The sequence below is a fragment of the Chenopodium quinoa genome, unplaced genomic scaffold (assembly GCF_001683475.1).
Source record: "Chenopodium quinoa cultivar QQ74 unplaced genomic scaffold, ASM168347v1, whole genome shotgun sequence".
Lineage (NCBI taxonomy): Eukaryota > Viridiplantae > Streptophyta > Magnoliopsida > Caryophyllales > Amaranthaceae > Chenopodium > Chenopodium quinoa.
In genome coordinates, this window is record NW_018745687.1 from 230,190 (window position 1) to 236,246 (window position 6,057).

General features: G+C 38.1%; 1 long non-coding RNA gene across 1 annotated transcript; it reads left to right on the forward strand.

Annotated features, from left to right (window-relative positions):
- The first annotated feature begins 4,418 nt into the window (after positions 1–4,418).
- Positions 4,419–5,846, forward strand: LOC110718346. Its single transcript, XR_002510896.1, has 2 exons — positions 4,419–4,954; positions 5,415–5,846. It is a non-coding gene; the product is annotated as an uncharacterized LOC110718346 (long non-coding RNA).
- Positions 5,847–6,057: the final 211 nt, after the last annotated feature.

Below are 6,057 nucleotides of genomic sequence, written 5' to 3' on the forward strand. Positions count from 1 at the left end.
TAGAGAGAGAAGGAGTACTTTAGAGAGAGAAAGTAGAGAGAGAAGGTTAGAGAATTAGGAAAAAGTTACCATCATTAATGATTGGAGAGCTATTTATAGATGTACTTTCATGTGGCAGAAGTTGTACTTAATTGGACAGATTAGGGGTAAATCCGTACTTTGCTTTGACTAATGATGGGCTGGATCATGGTAATTCTAGGACAATGGGATTAGGACAATGGACTTTGCCCAAACATCTATAATATTAACAGAGTAAACCTTTTAAGTAACCTTATGGTGGTTGGCTATACCATGTGATCAGTCACATATAAATGTTAGTGTAAAGAGTAGTGATAATGGAATCCAACTCAACATAATTAGTGAAATTTTAATATTGTACTAGTCATAGATAATCTACCTAATGGGTAATGTAGATTTGAAGAATTATATAAGGTCGTGTTTAAGGTAAAAACATACCCCAATTACGTAGTCCAGTCTCATAGAGACACGTAGCCTAAAAAAAGAGGCAACACATGTCCCTATAGGATAATGACACGTGTTAAAAATGAGAGCACCTGACAAAAGAAAATGAGGAATGAAGGTCTCCTTACATCAGGAGGCTCAAGTTCCTATATTGCCGCAAAACGGCGCCCCTAGGGGACATGTGCCCTCTCCTGATTGCGCCGCTAATCAAAGCACGCCACCCTAGGTAACTAACCCTAAAAGGGGCATCATTCCCCACCCCTATAAATACCCCAATCATTTATTATGGGAGGGGTGGATTTAAGACATAACATTTAATAGAGCATAAAAACAAATCTAACTTCTCTCTACTTTCTCTCTCTAGCTTTCCGAATTCCGGTTACTAACTTAACCTTCATAGCCGAATATTCCAACAATGGAATATTTGTGTTTTGTAGGTGTCCTAGACATCCTGTCCGTGGAGTGCGAACGGTATCCCAAGGGATTCCAAAAAACCCTGAAACATTTGGCGCCATATGTGGGGATATTCGTCCGTTATGGCAACAGATGGTCAGAAACCTAATGCAGGTCCTGGTCCTGGTGAGGACGGACATGTAAAGGATATAGTTGCAACAATCAATTCTAGTGATCCTCTGATAGCTTCATTTCATGTGGCCAAGGATCCTCCAGTAACTGCTGGTTCACTTAAGCTCGCCTTGAGCAAGCTCCGAAGGGAGCTTGAGGGTAAGATGCCTTCTTCTTCTAGGATACTGCCCAGAAGAAGAGGAGATGACATTCAAAAGAAGACCTAGAGCAAGGTGGTCAGTGCTGGAGACGCTGGGAATACCCATTCCGCCGACATGAACGTTCACCGAGGGTGCTGCAGACGGATATGTCTAGGCTCCTCGAGAAAATACAGTTGGCTGGGGGGCAGACCAGACAACCTCTGAAGAAGATAAATGAGCCGTCTCGGCGTTGGAAGGATGCAAGGGAGTACATAGGACATAGTAGCGTGAGCGAATAACCTATTCGGACACCGCCTCTACGCCAACTATGCCGGTTGATTTCTCAAACCATACCCCCTCAAAGAATACCATCTCGACCAGGATCAGTAGGAGTCAAGCTCATTCTACTCAAACTCCTATTCCAATTCAATCGTTTCAATATCAAACGCCCTAGAATTTCAATGCATTTTTGCCGCCTAACCCCCCTGTTTTGGACAGTTGGGAAATATGGCCAGCCGTTCGACCAGACAGCCTACCTGGCCGGACCGGCCGCTCAACCTCAACCCATTGATTGGAAAATGTGCTTGTTAAATCTCGGTGACAAGCCACCTCCGTTTTCTCAGGAAATCCTTAACTCCCCCAACCAGCAAAGGTTAAAAGTGTACTTTTGGGTGCCTACGAAGGTACGGGAAACCCAGAAGAGCACGTTACTTTGTACAAAAATTTGATGTATTTGCAAAGTGTGGATGATGCCACATGGTGCAGGTACTTCCCGGCCACCCTTAAGGGCGTGGTGCAGGACTTGTTTAATAGCCTGTCGGCCGCGTGCATCAACTGCTTTACCATTCTTAGTCTATTGTTTGTTGGTAAATTCTCGCACAATATTCCCCAAGGAAGACCAGCCTGAACTTGGCAACGATCATCCAAGGAAATACTGAGGGGTTACGTTCATACGTCTAGAGGTTCAATCAAGAGAAAGCCCAAAATTCATAATATGCCGGACGAAGTGGCCTATTCGGAATTTCTCTTGGGATTAAGGCACAATGGTTTCAAGTTTGATCTGGTCAAGAAAAAGGTTCGAACGTACGCAGGCGTGCTGCGAGAGGTCGACGCCTACATTGAAGCATCAAATTTTTGCTCCCTAACTAAAGCTGAACAACCAGCCAAGGGAGCTGAGAAGAAGTAACCTTCTCAGCAAGACTCGGTCAGGAAGAAAAAATAGAAGGAAACATTAAACGAAAGGAAGTTTGGGTGGCCGACAGCCAGCAGACGAAGTCAAAAAGGCCAAGACGTACGAGCCTCAGTATGAGTTCAACAAGCATTGTTACTCAATCCTAATGGAAATCAAAGATAAATTTGAGTTCGAGAAGCCCCAACCGCTGAAGGGCTCGGCTCAATAGCACAACAAAAACAAGTACTGTCATTACCACAAGGACGTGGGACATAACACAAATGAATCTATTAACTTGAAAAAATTGCTGGATAATATGGATGAAAAGGGCATGTTGAATTCATACGTCTTGAAGTCAAAATTCATGTACACTCGAACAGACAACAAATCCGAGAAGAAAAAGAACAATGACAAAGAAGATGATGGAAATAGCACTGATTCTTTGTTTTGTGGCCGTCATATCAGGCGGCTTTGCTGCAAGCAGCCCTACAATGAAGGGAATCAAGTGTAGACACCTACTTTTGGCCTTTTTTCATGAAAGGAAGTGCGATGATGATTCAAAAACCCGTTCTTCATGCTAGATCAAAGTGGAAGTGTTATAGACTACGAAATGCATTATGAAGTAAGTTAGCAAAACTCATATTTTGAGACCAAGCTATCTTGAAGCCTTGTCTGATTATTAATTAGGCCTAAAGCATGCTCATACATGTTTAAATTTGATTAATAATGGACCTAAATGTGGCAAATGAATTGATTCGATCCAATGGATCTTACATTGTTGAAAACCGATTCAAACAGATAAACCAACCATCATATTTTCGTTCATGGCTTATAAGATAGATATCCCTTTCAAAGAACTTTCCAACGGTATATTATAAGCCCAATTCCGAGCTAAAATGAAAAAGTTATGCTCAAAACACTAAATCGGGCCCTAAAATCGACACCCTTTCACTCCAACAGCCATATCATTTGATCCATAAAATATTTTAACCTAATTATAACGGCATTAGAAAGTAGATATTCAGATATTTCCAATTATATCTCACACGTCTTAATTTGACTTTGCAATCAAAAGTTATGGAAAATTTAAAAACGCATTTTCGTTTAAGGCAAACCACATCCAGCGCAACTCAGTGAGTTGCGCGAGCTTGGGGCGCGCAAGTCTTTGAGATGCGCGAGGAGCCCATAGCGACTCAGAGAGTTGCACGCGCCACCTGAAGGTGCGGCTCTAAAACCCTAAACCTAGATTCCTACGCCTATAAATTGGGTCTTGTTCAACTCGAAAGGGACCGATAAATCAGAATTCTAACCTTAGCATCCTCAAAACCCTAATCTCCCAAGTTTTCTTACTATCATATTACTTTTCTTCTCTCTTCCTAAATACTTTCCGACCCTAATTAAATCCATTGAAGTCCTTTGAGGTACGAAGAAGAAAGAAAGTCCATAAACGCATTAAACAGAGATTTAACATATAAGAAGAACGATTAGTTTCCTGAGCACTTAGATAAATAACTTTTATTTTATTGTTTAAATAAATTTAATTGAATAAATAGTGTTGTTTGATCACTTTTAACAAACTTTTGGTTAATTTAATTCACATAGTATTCTTGTGTTAATCAAGACTAGAATTTGAATAATTATTCTTGTTCTTTTCATGAATTTGATTAAACAAAGAATAACAACTTTTGCAATGTAATTCCCACGTGATTAATGCTTGTAAATAAAATCAAGTAACTTAGTTTTTAGGAGCCACGTTGCATATATTGTTTGGTAATGAAATTGTGAAATAGGAAGAGCTAGTAGAGGCCATACTAGGGCTAGGATAGCAATTGCCCCCTTAAAGGGAACATTATTTTAGTACCCTCGCTCCCGAATTCATTTTTGGTACACGTAGAACAATTTTGGGCATGGGTAAACTTACGATTCGTGCTAAATATCCCTTACACTCTACTTGTGAGAAAGGCATGAACGAGGTTTATGAGTTTTTCTAAAACTCCTCTACCACAAAAATAGGAATAAGTAACACACTATACACAACTATCAAGTTACATAGGCGTTCTCTAGAATTATACAGAGCCTATGTAAGATAAACACTTAGTATATTAAATCTATAGAGCGCCTATCAAAGTTAACCGCTCTATTTGATACATGCAAAATTTTAACTAGACAATATAGAGCGCCTCTCTTGGTTAACCGTTCTATAAGTATTAAAAAAAAACCGTGTATACCACTAAGTCACTAACCCTAACTTCTTTCCTCTCAATCAAGCTGCCACTTCTCTAATTTCTTATTTCATTCCACATCTCCCTCCTTTAACCCTTACTCCTTCTCTGAGTTCTCTCTCCTCTAAGTTCTAACTTCATCCCTCAATTACACCATGTTCTACTGCCATCATCACCTCCAAGGCTCTAACCCGCAGTAGATTAAAGCAAATCAAAACCCTCGTTCATCACCATCATGGCAGCCCCTTCAACCTTGGTTTGTCCGCGGTGGGTTGATCTAATTCTTTCCACGAACTAACACCGCCGATCGAGTCTAAGAACCCTAATTTTGTGTTCGAATTTCGATGTACAAATGTTGCAATAAAACTCATTGTGAAGTGTATAGATGCAATAAGGTATATCAAGATTAGTCTCATTTGTGTTCTAATTTCAATGTTCAAATTCTTTTTTGGCTGTTTTAAAGTGATTGATATGATTTTTTTTTGGCTTATTTTCCGATCTAAAGTTCATGATTTCATTCTTTTTCAGATATCTGATCTGATTTTCATTTTAATATTTCGTTTTACTTCTCAATTGTTTTAGATATGTGGGTTTTTGGTGCTGTTTCTCTGTAGGTTTGGTTTTCAAGTTATAACCTCTGATTTTATCAATTTTCTATCGATATTTTACTTTAGATTTTATTCTAATTTGAATTACTGTTTTTCACTTTATCATTTCGTTTTAAGTATCCATTGTTAATTTTAAATCTCAAACTTCTAATTTACACCTTTAGATTTTGTTTAATTTTTATTTTTTATTAAGTAAATTGGAGTACTCACAATAGAAATAATTATGTATCGTTTTTTTTAATTGCAGTGTTGGTTCTTGGTTGTTGTTTTGATTTTTGGGTGGTTGATTCGTGAGCAGGGGTGTGGGTTGCGGCTGCTCTGATTAAAGTAGTGGTTGTCTGAATTGTTGCTGCAGAAATTAGACGCGGGTGCAAAGGAGGTGGTTGTATCGCTGATTAGGGCGGTGCTCGGAGGTGTTGCTGACTTTTGGTGTTAAATTAACTGTTAATAGCAGTGGTGGTTGTCTAAAATTGTACTAGCATTAAAATTGTTTTATAATTCATTATGGTGTTTTTTATTAATTTTCCATGTGTACTATAGCTTAATTGTATCAATATTCCTTTTTTTTTTTAATTTAATCAATATTTCGTATGATTTTTTTTATTAAACGATGTAATCAAATGCGATTTGAGTATCATACTTCGTATATACAAGTACTAGTCTTTTATTTATCACTGAATGCAGTTATTATTGTTATTACTAATTATTAATTAATTAATAAATATTATTATTCTTATTATTTTTTTTAATAAAAAAGGAAAACAAAACTGTCATCTACTATAGGCGTTCTGAAACCATACAAATAGAGAACGCTTTTCTTAAGATGACAGTTCTATTTTCCATGTTGTTTATATATTTTGTAAATAGTATAAGAATCGTCTATTCAATAG